This window comes from Mustelus asterias, chromosome 8 (assembly GCF_964213995.1).
Source record: "Mustelus asterias chromosome 8, sMusAst1.hap1.1, whole genome shotgun sequence".
NCBI classification, from domain to species: Eukaryota; Metazoa; Chordata; class Chondrichthyes; order Carcharhiniformes; family Triakidae; genus Mustelus; species Mustelus asterias.
This window is the reverse complement of record NC_135808.1, coordinates 23799237-23819064: the sequence shown is the minus strand read 5'-3', so window position 1 is coordinate 23819064 and position 19828 is coordinate 23799237. Positions and strand designations below refer to the sequence as shown.

The window sequence follows — 19828 nt, the reverse complement described above, 5'->3', positions numbered from 1 at the left end:
CCATGCCTACTAAATTCTCATCTAAATCATTAATATAAAAGACAAATAACAGTGGACCCAGTAATCATGCCTGAGGCACACCGCTGGTCACAGGCATTCAGTTTGAAAAACAACGCTCGGCAGCCACCAGCTGTCTTCTGTCAAGTAGACAATTTTGTATCCATTTCGCTACCTCACCCTGGATCCCGTGAGATTTTAAAATTGTGCAACAACCTACATGTGTTACCTTGTCAAAGGTCTTATTAAATTCCATGTAGATAACATCACCTGCACTGCACCCATCTACCTTCTTGGTTACCCCCTCCAAAAAACTCAATTAAATTTGTGAGATATAATTTTCCACTCACAAAACCATGCTGACCGTCCCTAACCAGTCCTTGCGTCTCTAAATGCCTTTAGATCCAGTCTTTCCAAATACCTTCTCAAAACTTACCCACTACGTATGTGAGGCTCACCGGCCTGTAGTTCCCAGGCTTTTCCCTGCAGCCCTTTTTAAACAAAGGCACAACATTTGCCACCCTCCAATCTTCAGGCACCTCATCCGTGACTATCAGTGATTCAAATATCTTCGTTAGGAGACCCGCAATTTCCTCCGTGGCCTGGGATACTCTTCGCCAGGTCCCGGGGATTTATCTACCTTGATGCGCTTTAAGACTTCCAGCACCTCCTTCTCTGTTATAAGTACACTCCTCAAGACATCACTATTTATTTCCCCAAGTTCCCTAACTTCCATGCTTTTCTCAACAGTGAATACTGAGGAGAAATTTTCTCTTAGGATCTCACCCATCTCTTGACGTCAGAGTGTGAACCCCAAAACACCAACACCCAGAGAGAGAGAGACATCAGGGTGTGAACCCCAAAACACCAACACCCAGAGAGAGAGAGAGAGAGAGACATCAGGGTGTGAACCCCAAAACACCAACACCCAGAGAGAGAGAGACATCAGGGTGTGAACCCCAAAACACCAACACCCAGAGAGAGAGAGAGACATCAGGGTGTGAACCCCAAAACACCAACACCCAGAGAGAGAGAGACATCAGGATGTGAACCCCAAAACACCAACACCCAGAGAGAGAAAGACATCAGGGTGTGAACCCCAAAACACCAACACCCAGAGAGAGAGAGAGAGGCATCAGGGTGTGAACCCCAAAACACCAACACCCAGAGAGAGAGAGAGAGACATCAGGATGTGAACCCCAAAACACCAACACCCAGAGAGAGAGAGAGAGAGAGACATCAGGGTGTGAACCTCAAAACACCAACACCCAGAGAGAGAGAGAGACATCAGGGTGTGAACCCCAAAACACCAACACCCAGAGAGAGAGAGACATCAGGGTGTGAACCCCAAAACACCAACACCCAGAGAGAGAGAGAGAGACATCAGGGTGTGAACCCCAAAACACCAACACCCAGAGAGAGAGAGAGAGAGAGACATCAGGGTGTGAACCTCAAAACACCAACACCCAGAGAGAGAGAGAGACATCAGGGTGTGAACCCCAAAACCCAGCACACAGAGAGAGAGAGACATCAGGGTGTGAACCCCAAAACACCAACACCCAGAGAGAGAGAGAGAGAGAGACATCAGGGTGTGAACCCCAAAACACCAACACCCAGAGAGAGAAAGACATCAGGGTGTGAACCCCCAAACACCAAAACATACATACACACACACAGAGAAATTTAGGTATGAACCCAAAATATCGACACCACAGAGAGAGACATCAAGCCATGAACCCCAAAACACCCACTGTCACACATAGAGAAACATCAGGGTATGAATCCCAAAATGTGAATTCTAAACTGAGAGCAAGAGCTCCACCGAGCTTGACATTGCCCCTCTTGCACCCCATCACTTACTGACCCAGGGTTAATGCCCCAGTACCTAGCCTGGCATTGCCCCTCTCACACCCCATCACTCACTGACCCAGGATTCATGCCCCAGTACCCAGTCTGACATTGCCCCTCTCACACCTCATCACTCACTGACCCAGGGTTAATGCCCCAGTATCCAGCCTGGCATTGCCCCTCTCACACCCCATCACTCACTGACCCAGGGTTAATGCCCCAGTACCCAGTCTAGCATTGCCCCTCTCACACCCCACCACTCACTGACCCAGGGTTAATGCCCCAGTACCCAGCCTGGCATTGCCCCTCTCACACCCCATCACTCACTGACCCAGGGTTAATGCCCCAGTACCCAGCCTGGCATTGCGCCTCTCGCACCCCATCACTCACCTGCAGACACCTCTCCACACAGAAGGAGCAGCTCTATCAGTCCAATCATAGCTGCATCCTTCAGATTGGAAGAAACCTTTGGAGGAAACTCTTTTTCAAAGAAAGGGGATCTTCTCAACTTGTTCCTTCTGTCTTTTCCTGTTCACCCGAAGCCGCAATCTGAACAGACACAAAACAGGCTGGCAAACTTCCTCAATATTCAGAATTCTCCAAACAGCTAAATACAACTGGTTATATTATGTTTGCTCAGCGGTTAGCACTGCTGCCTCACAGCGCCAGGGACCCAGGTTCAATTTAGGCCTTGGGTGACTGTCTGTGTGGAGTTTGTACATTCTCCCTGTGTCTGTGTGGGCTTCCTCCGGGTACTCCTGCTTCCTCCTGCACTCCAAAGATGTGCAGGTTAGGTGGACTGGCCAAGCTAAATTGCCCCTTACTGTCCAAAGATGTGTGCGATAGAGGATTAACCATGGTAAATATGTAACACACGCATCTCCATTAAGGACGGTCACCTCAGCACCTCACTGTACTGCAAGCCCACGGATAACCTCATGATGCTCCACTTCTCCAGCTTCCCCCCTAACACGTAAAAGAAGCCATCCCCTAAGACAAGCCCTCCGAATACACAGGATCTGCTCGGATGAGGAGGATTGCAACAGACACCTCCAGATGCTGAAAGATGCCCTCATAAGAACAGGATATGGCGCTCGACTCATCGATCAACAGTTCCGACGCGCCACAGCGAAAAACCGCACCAACCTCCTCAGAAGACAAACACGGGACACGGTGGACAGAGTACCCTTCGTCGTCCAGTACTTCCCCGGAGCGGAGAAGCTACGGCATCTTCTCCAGAGCCTTCAACATGTCATTGATGAAGACGAACATCTCGCCAAGGCCATCCCCACACCCCCACTTCTTGCCTTCAAACAACCACGCAACCTCAAACAGACCATTGTCCGCAGCAAACTACCCAGCCTTCAGGAGAACAGTGACCACGACACCACACAACCCTGCCACAGCAACCTCGGCAAGATGTGTCGGATCTTCGACACGGATGCCATCATCTCACGTGAGAACACCATCTACCAGGAACACGGTACCTACTCTTGCAACTCGGCCAACGTTGTCTACCTGATACGCTGCAGGAAAGGATGTCCCGAGGCATGGAACATTGGGGAAACCATGCAGACGCTACGACAACGGATGAATGAACACCGCTCGACAATCACCAGGCAAGACTGTTCTCTCCCTGTGGGGGAGCACTTCAGCAGTCACGGGCATTCAGCCTTGGATCTTCAGGTAAGCGTTCTCCAAGGCGGCCTTCACGACACACGACAGCGCAGAGTCGCGGAGCAGAAACTGATAGCCAACTTCCGCACACATGAGGATGGCCTAAACCGGGATGTTGGATTTATGTCACATTATCAGTAACCCCCACAGCTTTCCCCCTGATCTTGCAGAATCTCACTAGCTGTTCTGTCTGGAGACAATACACATCTCTTTAACCTGTGTTGAATGCTCCCTCCACCCACATGGTCTGTATCTTTAAGACCTGGCTGGCTGTAGAGATTTGCATTCTAATTAGTATTCTGTAACTTGATTTCTGTGTCTGTGCATTGTTGGAGAACAGATATCCACTCCATCTGATGAAGGGGCAGCGCTCCGAAAGCTTATGGTATTTGCTACCAAATAAACCTGTTGGACTTTAACCTGGTGTTGTGAGACTTCTTACTGTGCTTACCCCAGTCCAACGCCAGCATCTCCACATCACAAATATGTAGGGTTACAGAGATGGGGCCTGGGTAAAGATGCTCTGTCTGAGATTTGGTGCTGACTTGAATGGGCTCATTCTATGATTCTAACATCATCAGTTGCCGGGTAGAATGAGCCAAAATGAGTTTAATACAGTAACAGAGGGAAGGACATGAAGAAGAGCAGCAGATCTGAGCTAACCATTCAATTAGATCACTGCTGATCTCAACCCCAGCTTCTGACTATAATATTATTACCCAATAAAATTATTACCCAATAAAAATCTATCACTCTTACATTTGAAAGCTCCAATTGTTCACATTTTTTTGTGCAGAGACTGGATGTGGATTTCACACTGCTGAATCATTTTAACATTATAAACAGATTGATCAGATCATCCCTCAACATTCTAAACCCTAGGGAATAAGTTTTTACATGCTGTCAAACTTTATACTTTATTGTGAAAAGCCGATCCTCTAAAGCACATCTCTGCAGAGTGAATTGTTCTGTTTGCCATTTGTCAGTGCTCAGGAATTGGGGCTAATATTGTTGCATGAACAGAGGATTGGTTAATGGACAAGAAACATTGATTTGGCATAAATGGGCCATTTTCAAGTTGGCCAGCTGTGACTAGTGGATTGTCACTAGAATCAGTGCTGGGACAATCAGCCATTTACAATCTTTATTCGTGACTCAGACCAAGAGGCCAAGTGTAATGTATCTAAATTTACAGCAGCTACAAAGCTCGGTGGAAATGAGGAGAGATTGAGTCAGTTAGGATTGTGTTCATTGGAGTGGAGAAGAATGAGGAGGATCTCATGAAAACCTATAAAATTCTAACAGGAAGAGACAGGCAAGATGCGGAAGGATGTTCCCAGTGGCAGGGGAGTCCAGAACCAGGGTGTCCTATTTGAAGTATATGTGGAAAACCATTGAGGACTGATTATGAACATCCAGAGGATTACCATTAACCAGAAATTGAACTGAACCAGCCATATAAACACTGGAGCTACAACAGTGGGTTAGAGGCTGGGAATTTTGTGGATAGTTTAAATTTTAAGTTTCTGTTTCACTATCACAAATAGGCTTATATTAATACTGTAATGACGTTACTGTGAAAGTCCTCCAGTTGCCACACTCCAGTGTCTGATCGGGTACACTGAGGGAGAATATAGCATGGCCAGTGCATCCAACCAGCACGTCTTTCAGACTGTGGGAGGGAAACGGAGCTCCCGGAAGAATCTCATGCAGATACGGGGAGAACGTGCAGACTCCGCACAAACAGTGACCCAAACAAGGAATCGAACCAGGGTCCCTGGCGTTGTGCCACCAACCCCAGTAACTCACCTCTTATGCAAGATGCTCTTTTGGAGGGTTGGTGCAAGTGGTGCAGCCGATGGGCCGAATGGCCTCCTTCTGCACTGGAGGATTGAGTTGTGTTGAGACAACCAATAAAGAGAGACGGGGGGAAGGGGAGGGCGCGGTTGTTGATGTTCTGTGAATTCCGTGTTGAAGTTGGAAGATCCTGGGTGAACTGAGGCAGTTTGATGCTGTTGTCCGGATTGTAACCGCGGGGAGACAGACCTGGGGCAATGCCATTGAGATGATGGAAAATGAGCTGCGGGATTGACTGTTGTCGGAAAGAGAGAAAGTTAAAATAAGTTTCAAATCAAAGCCGTGACTGAAGCGGATCCCCGGCTTCCGGGTGGGAGAAATTAAACAGGGAAATTCCAGTGAAATAGAAATTAGAGGGAGTGAAAGGAAATTCAGATTGTGTCCCCAGAATTCGGAAAATAAAACAAGTTTTACTTTTTAGGTTGAAAAAATTTGGAGAAGTTTTGGAATTGAAACACACTCTGTTGGAAACTCCGCCCTCTGTTGTTTCAATGTAACAATCTTCAATGTTTCCTTTTCTGTTATTTGTGAAACGCGATTTTCCCTTAATTTCAAGAACAGACATTAGTGAAGAAAGAAGATGTGATGGAATTTATTTTATCCCCTTTTAAAAGACACGTTTTTAATGTTGAAAAGATCCAGAGTGAAACTTGAAGTGATGTGAGAAAGAATTGTGTGTCCAGATGTGAGTGTGTAAACGTCCTGTCAGTGAATGAGGAAAGGCTGTGTGAATGCTCTGTGTTGCTGTTCCTTCAGACCGGCTCCAACTCTGATCTGTTTTCCTGAAAATGGTTAGGTCTAAAGGGGAAATAACAGTTAAACGTTTTGAAACTGGAAACTTGTTACCGGCTACAATGAAACTCGAGTGAAGCTGGTGAAACATGTGGGATTTCTAATCCAGATACAAATTCACATCTGTCAAAGTGGAGTCATTTTTTAAATTTTGACGGTGTAATTTTGAATTGAGGAGCGGAATTTAAGGTGATTGTTGATGGATTATTCTTGCGTTTAAAATCTCCATAAAAACAATCCTGGGGAACATTTGGGACTTTATCTTCTAATCCATTTTGCGCCAAGGTTTTTATTCGGAAGTATCCAGTTTGAAATGGTGAATCCACAAGATTTGAAGAAATATCTTTGTTCTGCTGAAACCGCCATTTCTCGGAGAACATTGTAACCCAGTCTCTTTTTGAAATCGCGGTGACAGTGAATTCCTTCACCGAACAGGTTTTAATTTGGAATTAACCCATTCAGCTCCGAGCAGGATGAGCCTTTTGTGTTGGTTTTATAAACACACACACGCGCAGGTGACAATTGCGTCCAGTACTGAAAAGTGTAACAATATTTCCAGCAGCTACAAGAATTTGGAAACATTTGCAGACACCGATTTGATACAAAGGCTCTGATATTTCAAAGATGTTTATTATTTCCCGAGAGTGCTTGGGAATGGGAGATCTTGACGTCAACACACTCACCAATTAAGTTTAAGTTTCTTTATTAGTGTCACAAATAGGCTTACATTTACACTGCAATGAAGTTACTATGAAAACCCCCTGGTCGCCACACTCTGGCGCCTGTTGGGGTACACTGAGGGAGAATTTAGCATGACCAATACACTTTACCAGCTTGTCTTTCAGACTGTGGGAGGAAAACCGGATAGCCGGAGGAAACCCATGCACTCACAGGGAGAACATACAGACTCCGCACAATGATCCAAGCCGGAAAAAGAAGCCGGGTCCCTGGTGCTGTGAGGCAGCAGTGCCATTCACTGTGCCACCTTGCCGTCCCATAGCACTAATTTCAAGAAACATGAAAGGGCAGACAAAATTGGAATTGATCAATTCAATACATGTGAATTATTACTTTAAAACATTAAAGGAGAATTAAAATACATCTGAGCTCCTTTCACTGAATATTAAGAAATAAACTATACAGTGGGCTGTCTGGGCAAGGCTACAGTTATGCTGAAGAATTGGGAACATGAACATTGCACGGCCTCCACCTCGATCCTGTTGGGTAATTTCAGAAGACATTTAATCGTCAACCACATTGCTGTGGGTCTGTAGGCCAGACCAGATAGAGACCGCAGATTTCCTTCCCTAAAAGACATTAAACAAGATAGGTTTTTACAGCAATCAACAATGGCTTCCTAGTCATCATTAGACTTTTAATTCCAGATTTTATTCTTTATTGACTTGAAATTCCACCCTCTGCCTTGGTGGGATTCAAATCCAGGTTCCCAGAGCTTTCTCCTGTGTCTCTGGATTCCTAGTCCACTGACAATACCTCTACACCGCCGACAGCCCAAACTCCACATGGACGTACTGGACATGTGTCACGCACCTGGATGTGTGGTGGGTTATCAAAATCAGGAATTACTGCTTGGGGAGGTGGAACTGGACAGGATCGCGAAAGTTACTTGTTGTCACCGTCCTGCACCTTCCAGGTCTTAATCTGGAATGAGAGGCTGGAATGGGAAAAGAACATTGTGATCCAGCTAAAGAGATGTGCAAAGTATTCTTAACTAATAAACCCCCATGTGGTAACTTTTTTCTAAAGTCCATATAAGTATATCTATCACATTTTCCCATCACCATGTCTGTTACCATCTCAACGAATACTCGGAGCTTTGACAAGCACCATCTTCCCTTTTAAAATGTGTGTTTGCTGCTAATTTATTGCTATTAATTTCTCTTGATGTGCATTTTTAGTAAAATGTTTTTAAAAGTCTTAAAATGTTCCCCATTGCAGTGGTGTTACCCTACCCCATTGATAGTTTTGTACTGAAGACTTTACAGAGGCAGGAAGTGAAAAACTAAATCACATTTATTGTAGAAATTGCAGCAATGTTACAGACTGCAGTAACAGGTGACTGAGTTGGCAGTGAGTGAACCAGACAGATTCCTAGAGTCTGTACAAACAGGGCAGATCAGAATAGCTTATAAAGTGCAGATCAGAATAGCTTATAAAGTGCAGCTCCAGATAGAGTAATTCCTGACAAACCATTGCCACAGTTCCATTTACACAGCGTCACATATGTAGTGTTTAAATGAGTCAGTCGCCGTCATCTCGATGAAATCACATCCTTCCTGATTCTCTCATCCACTCCTGCTGCTGATCTTGGGAACTGGTGTCTCTGGGGCACTGGAGAACACTGGAGATGAGAAAGAAATATGTCACTATAGAGGGAGGCAAACCTAGCAGAGCTGGAACACCCCCCCAACAAAACCCATCAGATCCACCTGACCCCCACAAATAGCAGCAGCCAAATCCATCAGACCCCTCATGCCTAATATTGCAGAAACCTGAAAGAGTACAGAGAGAAAAGGGGTGAAATTGAAAGAGAAACCAGGAAAGTAAAGAAAGGCATAACAAATGCTGCCAAGAAAAAACAAAGAACCTCCAAGGATGCACATGTAGAGAAAAGGATAAGGAAAGAGTAAGGCCTTGTGGAGCCCAATAAGAAGTGCATGTGAGAGGGTGGGGAATGTGGTGAGGTTGTGAATAAATACATTGCCCCTGTCTTTGGCAAACAGGGAGCAATGCTGACATTGCAATGAGGAAGAAGTGTGTGAATTACTGCATAAGAGATTACATATTAATGGATTTTACAACTTTGAAAGATGGTAAATCACCGGGTTAAAAGAAACAAGGGAGGAAATTGCAGAGGCTCTGACCATCAGAATCGTTCCTCCCGGGCTACATGAGTGTAGAAGAAGATTAAAGGACTGTCAATATCACACCATGGATTGAAAAGGAAAGAAGGGGCAATCTGAGTAATTAGACACCAGTTAGTGTAACTTGGGTGGACATACCGAAATCAATTGTGAGGAACTGTATAAACCTTCATTTAGAAAGGCACAGATTAGCATGGATTTAAGGGGCGTTCATCTCAGGCTAAACTGATTGAAAATTTGGAAGAGGTGAGAAGGATCGGTTGATGAGGACAGTGAGGTGGATGTGGTCAACATAGATTTTAATGTTTTAGACAAGGTCCCACATGGCAGGCTGGTCAGAAATATGAAAACACATTGAGATCCAAGAGACAATGACAAATCAGACCCCAAATTAGCTCAGTGGCAGGAAGCAAAGGGTTAAGGGGGTTTATTGCGACTGGAATGATGTTACCAGTGGGGGTTCCATGGGGCCCAGCTCTCACTCCCTTGCTTTTTGTGGTTCAGGTGAATGATTTAGATTTAAATGTAGGGAGAATGATGAAGAAGTTTAGAGATTTAGAAATATTGTCCGTATGGGTGACAATGAGGAGGAAAGCTTCAGACTGCAGGAAGATCGAGATGGTCTGGGCAGTTGGGAAGAACAGTGGAAAATGGAGTTCAATCCGGAGCAGTGTGAGGTGATAGATTTCAGGAGGATTAACAAGGCAAAGGGAATCCCCAATAAATGGGAGGATAATGACGAATGTGGAGGAACAGAGGGACCCAGGAGTGTATGTCCACAGATTGGGAAAGGTGTCAGGACAGGTTGATAATGTAATTAAGAAGGTATATTACATGCTTTCCTTTATTAGCCAAGGCATAGAACAGAGTGGTTTTGCTACAACTGCAAATAACACCAGATAGACGACAGCTGAAGCATTGCAAACAGTCTGGTCAGCACATTACACAAAAGATGTGATTGTATTGGAGAGAATGCAGAGGAGATTGTTTAACGTGGACAGGACTGGAGAATGTTCACTGTGAGGAAAGAGTGGATAGGCTGGAATAGGATTCTGTAGAATAGAGGAGGCCGAGGGGAGATTTAATTGGGGTGGATATAATTATGAGGAGCCACGGTAAATAGAGATGACACGTTTCCCTTAGCAGAGGGTCAAAAACCAGGGGCCACAGATTTAAAGTAATTAGTAGAAAGATCGGGGGGAAATGTGGAAAGAGTTTTTCACCCAGAGGGTGGGAGGGACCCGGAACTCACTGTCTGAAAGGATGGTAGAGGCAGAAACTCTCACCACATTGAATCAATTCTTGGATGTCGAGTTGAGGAGCTGTGACCTACAGAGCTGCAGACCGAGTACAGGAAGGTGAGATTAGGTTGGAGAGCTCTTCACGAACAGGCAGGGACATGATGAGTTGAATGAGCTTGCTGTCAAACATAAATTTTATATCATTCAACTTTCCACTCATTCAACACCAGCAAAACCCATCAGACCCCAAACAGCAGCAAAACCCATCAGAGCTCCAAACACCAGCTAAACCCATCAGACCCCCAAACACCAGCTAAACCCCTAAGATTCACTCCGCTTCCCAAACATCCAGAAAAAGATCAAACCCATCAGAAAAAGTTAAATGTTAAATCCTGTGGGAGTGACACAGCCCAGTGACCAACTTCAGGGAAAAGTCTTGGGAATTCCAACTTCCTTAAGGAAATTGAGCAGCTGAGAGGAGGCTGTCCAGGGTGAGATGTTTCCGGATGTCTCGACACCTCAACACCCACAATGTCTCCACCCTCAGACTGTACAGGAGCAGCCGTCTCCAGAAGGCCAGTCTCAAAGCTCAGTGTTGGATTGGATGAGCTACTCTTTAATGACGATACAGCGAGAGACAGACACTGAGCTCACATCCCACCCACCAGATTGTACAGCTAAATCCAGCGAGAATATCCCAGTTAGAAGGATCAACTCCCGATATTTATTCACACAATTCATACCTCAGGAACCTGCGGAGGAGATGGTTGTGGAATCCCCTTTATCAGAAGCTGTCAAAGGAAGGAGAGGCATTAAAAATACTGTTTGTCATCAGACAGAATCAGTGCATGAGATATGGAGAGATAAAGATAGAGAGAGAGAGTGAGAGAAAGGAGAGAGAGAGAGAGAGAAAGAGAGAAAGAGAAAGCAATTTATAATTATAAGTTCATTTATTGGTGTCACAAGTAGGCTTACATTAACATTGCAAATAAATAACTGTGAAAATCCCCGAGCTGCCTGTTCGGGTAGATACAGAGAAAGAGTCAGATAGACAGACAGACAGAGAGAGAGAGGGGGGCAGAGAGCGAGAGAGAGAGGCAGAGAGAGAGAGAGGCAGAGAGAGAGTGAGAGGCAGAGAGAGAGGCAGAGAGAGAGAGAGGCAGAGAGAGAGAGAGACAGAGAGAGAGAGAGAGGCAGAGAGAGAGAGAGAGACAGAGAGAGAGAGAGAGGCAGAGAGAAAGAGAGAGAGGCAGAGAGAGAGAGAGAGGCAGAGAGAGAGAGACAGTGCGAGAGAAAGACACACACACACTATTTGACACAGAATCAATGGTGATTCACACAGTTACGCAGAGATGATGTTTGATGATCAGCTGACTATTTGCAGGATTGTAGTCACTCTTCCCTCTCCCGGTAAAACAAGGAATGTTCAGTGAGTGACGAGACTGAGAGAAAATCAGAGACAGAGGCTGGAACTCTCGCTCGCACTGAGCCCCTACAACACAATTCTGAAATCCTCACTCTCACCCTGACTGGGACCCTCACTCCCACAGTGAACCGGGACCCTCACTCCCCCTCTGACCTGGGGCCCTGACTCCCCTCTGACCCGGGGCCCTCACTCCTGCACTGACTGAAGACCCTCACTCCCACACTGACTGAAGACCCTCACTCCCGCACTGACCCGGGACCCTCACAGATACCCTGAACTTGTCATTCAATCTGAGACCCTTCCCACAATTCACAGACACTCCCCCTTTATCTTGAGCCCCTTACCCTCCCTATCCCAATCCTGCGACTCTCCCACCCACTCTGTGCCCCCCCCCACACCAACCTGAGACCCACAGCCTGAGCTACCCCCACCCTGGAATACTTTCCCACAATCCCTCCCCCCAGTGAGGAGCTGCTCTTTTCCCTCCAATTCCTACCTTTCTTGTTGTAGATGACGACAGCCACAATGATGAGAGCGATGAGCACGAGGACCCCGACCACAATCCCGACAGTAACAGCAACCTGGGAGCGAGACTTTGGTTCTGTTAGAGAGAGAATCAGAGAGACTGAGTGAATCAGGGAGAGGGAAAAGTGAGAATCAGAGAGAGAGAGAGAATGTGAGAGGAAGAGAGGAGAGAGAATGAGAGAGGAAGAGAGGAGAGAGAACCTGAGAATGATGGAGAGAGAGTGAATTAGAGAGCGAGAGAGACAATCAGAAAACATAGAATACCTGACTCAGAACCTGGCCATTTGGCCCATCTAGTTGATGCTGGTGTTTATGCTCCATTTGATCCTCCTCCCATCATCCCTCATCGAAACTGACCATCTTAACTATATATTTCCTCCTCATTCATTCCCCTTAAACTATACTGTTCACTTCAACCACTCCCTGTGGCAGCGAGCTCCACATTCACATCACTCTTTGAGTAAAGAAGTTTCTCTTGAATTCCCTATTGGGTTTCTTGGTGACCATCTTGTATTGCTGACCCCGAGTTACATTCTTCCCACAAGACCATCATCATAGAAACCCTACAGTGCAGAAGGAGGCCATTCGGCCCATCGAGTCTGCACCGACCACAATCCCACCCAGGACCTACCCCCACATACTTACCCGCTAATCCCTCTAACGACGCATCTCAGGGACAATTTTTAACCTGGCCAATCAACCTAACCTGCACATCTTTGGACTGTGGGAGGAAACTGGAGCACCCAGAGGAAACCCACGCAGACACGAGGAGAATGTGCAAACTCCACACAGACAGTGACCCGAGCCGGGAATCGAACCCAGGATCCTGGAGCTGTGAAGCAGCAGTGCTAACCACTGTGCTACCGTGCCGCCCAAGAGGAAACATTCTTTCTGTGTCCAGTCTATAAAAACCTTTCCTAATTTTAAATCTTCTATTAGGTCAACCCTCAGCCCTCTGTTTTCCTGAGAGCAGAGACCCAGCCAGTCAATCCTTCACTGAGATGTCCACCCACTCATTCCTTGAATCATCTCTGTAAATCTTCTCTATGTCCTCTCCTGTGAGTAAAAACCCTTCTGTAAAATGGTGACTGGAACTGCACACAGTCTGTAAATGTGGTCTAATCATGATTTGATTACGGTTTAGCAATAACTTCCGTGCTTTACAATTCTATCCCTCCAGAAATAAAGACTGATTTTCCATTTATTTTGTTCATGGCTTTGCCTAACCTGTTGCGGATTGGTTTAGCTTAAACAGAAATCCCTTTGTTCCTCAACCCCATCCAGCCCGGCACCTCCCAAGTAATAAGTGACCTCCCTATTCACCCCTAATAGAAAACTACCTCATGTTTATCTGTGCTGAACTCCATTCACCAATTATTTGCCCATTCTACAAGTTTATTAATGTTCTATTATTTTGTAGCATATCGAATGATTCATCCCAATTTGGTGACCTGAGCAAATTGAGAAATTGTGTTTCGATTCCAATGTCCAAATAAGTGAGTGTAAAGTGTGAACAGCGGTGATTCCAGCATTGATCACTGCGGAACACCATTTCCCACCTTCTGTCACTCCTGGTGAACCTTCCTTGCACTCTCTCCAAAGCTTCTACGTCCTTCCGATAGGGTGGTGTCCAGAACAGCACAAAATACTCCAAATACGGCCTAATCAAGGTTTTATATGGCTGCAACATGATTTCCCAACTCTTGGACTCAATGCCCCAGCTGATAAAGGCAAGCATGCCAAATGATTTCTTAATCACCTTGGCCATTTGTGTTGCCACTTTTAGGTAACTGTGGACCTGCACACCCAGATCCCTCTGTATGTTAATGTACCGAAGAGTTCTACTATTTACAGTATAATTCACACCTACATTTGAACCTCCAAAATGCATCACCTCGTATCAATCCAGATTAAACTCCATCTCCCATTTTTGTGCCCAAGTCTCCAATCTATCTATATCCTGTTGTATCCTCTGACAATCCCCGACACTATCACTGTCAATTGTCAGAAAAAAAATCACCTGGGTTCAATAATGTCCTTTGGGAAAATAATCTGCCGTCCTTACCTGGTCTGGCCTACATGTCACTTCAAATCCACAGCAATGTGGTTGACTCTCAAATGCCCTCCGGACAAGGGCAACTAGGGGTGGGCAATAAATGCTGGCCAGTCAGCAACACCCACGTCCCACAAATGAATTTTTAAAATTTAGCAAGGACTGGTCCTTTTTAAGTCCACGGTCAAATCTTTTTTTGTGGCACTGGGAGAGTCTCGAAAAAAAAATCATTGTCATTACAGACTCTTCCACTGGGGATCCCACCGATCGGATATCTGCTAACGATAGTCGGCTCAAGACCTCCTGGACAGTGTTCCAATTGGTAATTGTAGGCGGTCAGTAATAAAGCCCACTGCTGGATTCGGGCTGATGTTATGGGCAACACTGCCTTGTCCTCTTTAAACAGTCCCAGGAGTGGCTTGTGGTCTGTGTCTTAATGACAAATTTCTGCCCATAATGGAGCTGGTGGAATCTTTTCACTCCTAATATCACCGCCAACCCTTCTTTTTCGACATAGGCTTTTTTGCAATAGTCAAGGTCCTGGGAGCATAAGCAATTCCACTCTGTTTAGCTACCGATGTGCCAAAGCCACCATGAAGCCATACAAGGATGTGTCGCAGGTCAGTAATAGTTCTTTCCTGGGATCATAATGCGCCAGAATATTAAAAGAGGAAAGTTGTTGCTTTACTTTATTGAAAGCCAAGGATTGACTGGAAGACGACTCTCAAGGCTGATCTTTTTTTAGTAGGTGGTGTAATGGAGCCAGGATGGAGGCAAGATTGGGTTTAAATTTCCCAAATAAGTTATTGTTATGAAGCAGAGGTTGATCCCCCCTCTGAGAACTAAGGCCCAATCACTCAAAGAGGAGCACCTCGCCATAATCTGTAAAAGTGAGTGTGAAGTGGTACAATCTGCTCTTCAGCAACCTTTACTGGTTAAATCAAAATAACTCCCTGACACACACTCTCAAAAATCAACAAGTAACAATTTATTTATCTAACTAACAGTGAACAAGTTAACTAAACTATTAACAAACTGAATAAAACGTTTCAAATGGAACACTGTTCAGATAAATACAATTCCCACCTATTAACAAAGTTTTTGTGTCTTCCGGAATATTTGGGCTTTCTCTGTTGATTCTTCTGCCTGGAACTTCTTTCTTCTTTGTACCTTTGCTATTGAGATGGAGCTTTCTCTTGGGGGAACCTGGATTACACATTTTTTCCCTTCGTAGGCGTACACCTGCCTTGAAAAATTGACTGAGAAATTCCTCAAGGTTCTTTAAGTGTTCCTTTTTTTTCCAGTTAAGAGGATGTCATCCAGATATATAGCAACCTGAGGGAGGCTTTGCAAAATGTTCTCCATCATTCGCTGGAAGGTTAAGCAGGGTGACTATACCCCAAATGGTAGACAAGTGGATCGCTCAGGGCCCTTCTGAGTTTGAATTGTTGAATATCTCTGGGAATCGTCATCTAGTTGTAATTGTAAGTAAGCGTGATTCATGTCAAGTTTCACAAACAAGTGTCATCCTTCCAACCAGCTGCAAGAAACAGTTTACCGTTTGTTTAGGATCCCCGCAAACATGGAATGATCCATCTGGCTTCAAAATTGGTAAGACTGGTGCTGCCCATTCCACAAATTGGACTGGTTTGATGATCCCTTCACGTTCCAGTCTTTGGATTTCTGCTTCAACTTTTACCCGTAAGTCAAATGGTACTGGGCGGGCCTTGCAAAATTGTGGAATCACTTCCTCGTCAACAGGTAAGGTCGCCTTGGCTCCTTTGACTGTCCCAAGACCTTCCTCGAAAGCTTTAGCGTACTTAGGCAGGACTTCACTAAGGCAGCCTTTCTCTGGCTGAAGATGTTGAGCCAAGGTGGATTTCTTGCAACCAATTTCACACCATTAGGCTTCCCCATGCCCTCACTACAATCATTGGTAACTGAACCAGCTGCCTTTCATAGGAGACAGGGTCAGAGATTCCACTCAAAATTCAGAAAGGTTCCCCTATACAGGTTCCCTATCTTGCTGAGGTCTTCAGTAACGATAAGTGCTCGAGTCCATAGTGAATTTTATGGAACGCTGATTCTCTGAACACTGATACGGCCGCACCGATATCAACCTCCATTAGTACCAGATGTCCACTTAACCAGACGTTAATCTTGATTTGATCTGATTTGGACATCGATATGCAATTTAATTGCTCTAAATCAGATGTAGGTGGATCTTCCCAGGATGTGAACACTCCTGGATACCGGACTACAAGTTGCTTTACTAAATCTAAGTCCTGTAGGACTCCTTTGCTGTTGCTATCAGGTAGGACTTGTGACTGTTTGGTCGAAGTTTGGCTTTGCTTTGGGCAGACCTGGAGTTACGTGTATCTGGATACTTCCTGAGAGAGGCTATGTAATTGCCTGCTCTCAAATAGTGGTCCCTGAACTCAGTCGGACTGGCGTGGGTGTCCACTTTGGGATGGCTTGCAACTCATATGCTCCACATGCAGCATTTTCCAATGGTAAAACCTGCTGTAGCACCTGTTTGAAGTCCAGTTGTGCTTCAGCTAATAGGCATTTTTGAACAGTCACATTATTAATACTGCATACCAGACAGTCTCTAAGCATCTTGTTAAGAGTTAAAATAAATTCACATGCTTTCGCCAGTTGTCTTAACCTAGTTACGAAACCCGTAACAGATTGTTTAGTATAAACAATACTGTTTCAAAATTAGAGGTGGCTTGGGGTTGTAGCATTCTCCAACTACCTCAGTCAATTCTTGAAAGGTTTTAGTATCTGGTGCCTCAGGGAAAGTTTAACTCCGAATGACAGCAAACGCTCAAGCACCACAACATTCACAGCACCCTTTGTTTTTCATCTGCCATAATGTCATTTGCCTGAAAAAAATAATGCATGTGATCCACATCTTGGGCCCAGTTCTCGACAGCAGGGTTGAACGAGTCTCGTCGACCAAACAAAGGAATGATGCAGAAAAATGGCTGACCCCAACTTAGGCCAAATTTTACAAGTTCCATCAGGTTCGTCTCTGAAATAACTCCCACAAGGCTGGTGTCCCTTCACCAAATTTAGATTTATTAACATAGCGTCATAGAGTCATAGAGCTTTACAGCACGGAAACAGGCCCTTCGGCCCAATTTGTCCATGCCGCCCATTTTTTTTTAAAACCCCTAAGCTAATCCAATTGCCCGCATTTGGCCCATATCCCTCTATACCCATCGTACCTATGTAACTATCTAAATGCTTTTTAAAAGACAAAATTGTACCCGCCTCTGTACTACCTCCGGCAGCTTGTTCCAGACACTCACCACCCTCTGTGTGAAAAAATTGCCCCTCTGGACACTTTTGTATCTCTCCCCTCTCACCTTAAACCTATGCCCTCTAGTTTTAGACTCCCCTTCCTCTGGGAAAAGGTATTGACTATCGAGCTGATCTGTGCCCCTCATTATTTTATAGACCTCTATAAGATCACCCCTCAGCCTCCTACGCTCCAGAGAAAAAAGTCCCAGTCTATCCAAACTCTCCTTATAACTCAATCCATCAAGTTCCGGTAACATCCTAGTAAATCTTTTCTGCACGCTTTCTAATTTAATAATATCCTTTCTATAATAGGGTGACCAGAATTGCACACAGTATTCCAAGTGTGACCTTACCAATGTCTTGTACAACTTCAACAAGACATTCCAACTCCTGTATTCAATGTTCTGACCGATGAAATCAAGCATGCCGAATACCTCCTTCACCACTCTGTCCACCTGTGACTCCACTTTCAAGGAGCTATGAACATTATTCTGTAACTCTCCCCAATGCCCTACCATTAACTGAGTAAGTCCTGCCCTGGTTCAATCTACCAAAATGCATCACCTTGCATTTGTCTAAATTAAACTCCATCTGCCATTCGTCAGCCCACTGGCCCAATTGATCAAGATCCCGTTGCAATTGGAGATAACTTTCTTCACTGTCCACTATGCCACCAATCTTAGCGTCATCTGCAAACTCACTAACCATGCCTCCTCTATTCTCATCCAAATCATTAATATAAATGACAAATAACAGCGGACACAGCACTGATCCCTGAGGCACACCGCTGGTCACAGACCTCCAGTTTGAAAAACAATTCTCGACAACCACCCTCTGGCTTCTGTCAAGAAGCCAGTTTTGTATCCATTTAGATACCTCACCCTAGATCCCATGAGATTTAACCTTATGCAATAACCTACCATGCAGTACCTTGTCAAAGGCAAGAGTAAGCAACAAAGTAAGCAACTCTCAGACAGGTACTTCCTCATACTGGTGGCACAGTGGTTAGCACTGTTACCTAACAGCACCAGGGACCTGGGTTCAATTACCGCTTGGGTCACTGTCTGTGTGGAGTTTGCACATTCTCCCCGTGTCTGTGTGGGTTTCCTCCAGGTGCTCCGGTTTCCTCCCACAGTCCAAACGTTGTGCTGGTTAGGTGCATTCGTAATGCTAAATTCTCCCTCAGTATACCCGAACAGGTGCCGGAATGTGGTGACGAGGGGATTTTCACAGTAACTTCATTGCAGTGTTAATCTAAGCCTACTTGTAACACTAATAAATAAACTTCGAACTTTAAACCCAGAGTGCGAGTAACGCTGACACTCCACATTATGTACACATGCAGGGCTCCCTGATTGGACAATCCATTACTGGCTTAATTTGGGAGCGAGTAGTCTAAGAGGTCCACATCGTGGGCCTTGTTAAAGTCACTGCAGGTGGACCACCCTATAATCCATCAACCTCCCCTTGAAAGAAACCTTCCATGAGACTGCTCATTCTGGACACATGTAAAACCCTCGCATTTTTTTTATTGTGATCGGGCCCTGAACCCTCTTCCTTCTCCTTATCCCCCGTTCACTGTGTGAGTGCAGAGGGGTCAATGTTGTGAAACTTTTCTCATGTGAGTATTTTCATCTTACCTCAGGTTTACTGTGCAAGTTATTCACAGAGAATAGGAACACTCCAAATTTAAGGGTTGGGGAAAAGATGCCACCATTTATAAAGAGGGAGCTGAGAATCTTTTTAAAAACTTACTGTTAGTGGACGAGTCGTGAGGGGGGAAATCAGGGCAGTTTATACTGACAACCCCCCACCGCCTGTAACACAGGATTCACTGGGTCCTGCCACATTGTAATATCCCAGGATAAACTGGGCCCATTCGTACGATAATATCTCAGGAGACAATGGGGCCTGTGGCACGGTAAAATCCCAGTAATCCCAATTCCTGTCCCCGAATGGTGGCACCATGGTATATAATGTATTGAAGATTAATATATCTTTCCCTCGCTCTGTATCCTGGGCCTCAGGCTGTCAGAGAATCAGAGATATATAGAATCCATTCAGTACAGAACGAAAAATGCCATTCAGCCCATCGAGCCTGCACCAACAACTATCCCACCCAGGCTCTATCCATGTGACCCCATGTGTTTACCCTGCTAATCCCCCTGACACTAACAGGCAATTTAGCATGGCCACTCTACCGAACCTGCACATCTTT

At 45.2% G+C, this 19828-nt stretch overlaps 1 protein-coding gene across 1 annotated transcript in view; it reads left to right on the top strand.

The window, feature by feature from the left end:
• Positions 1–19828, top strand: part of LOC144496917 (popy class I histocompatibility antigen, alpha chain E-like) — an 820139-nt gene that overhangs the window by 688703 nt on the left and 111608 nt on the right. The window lies entirely within an intron of this gene.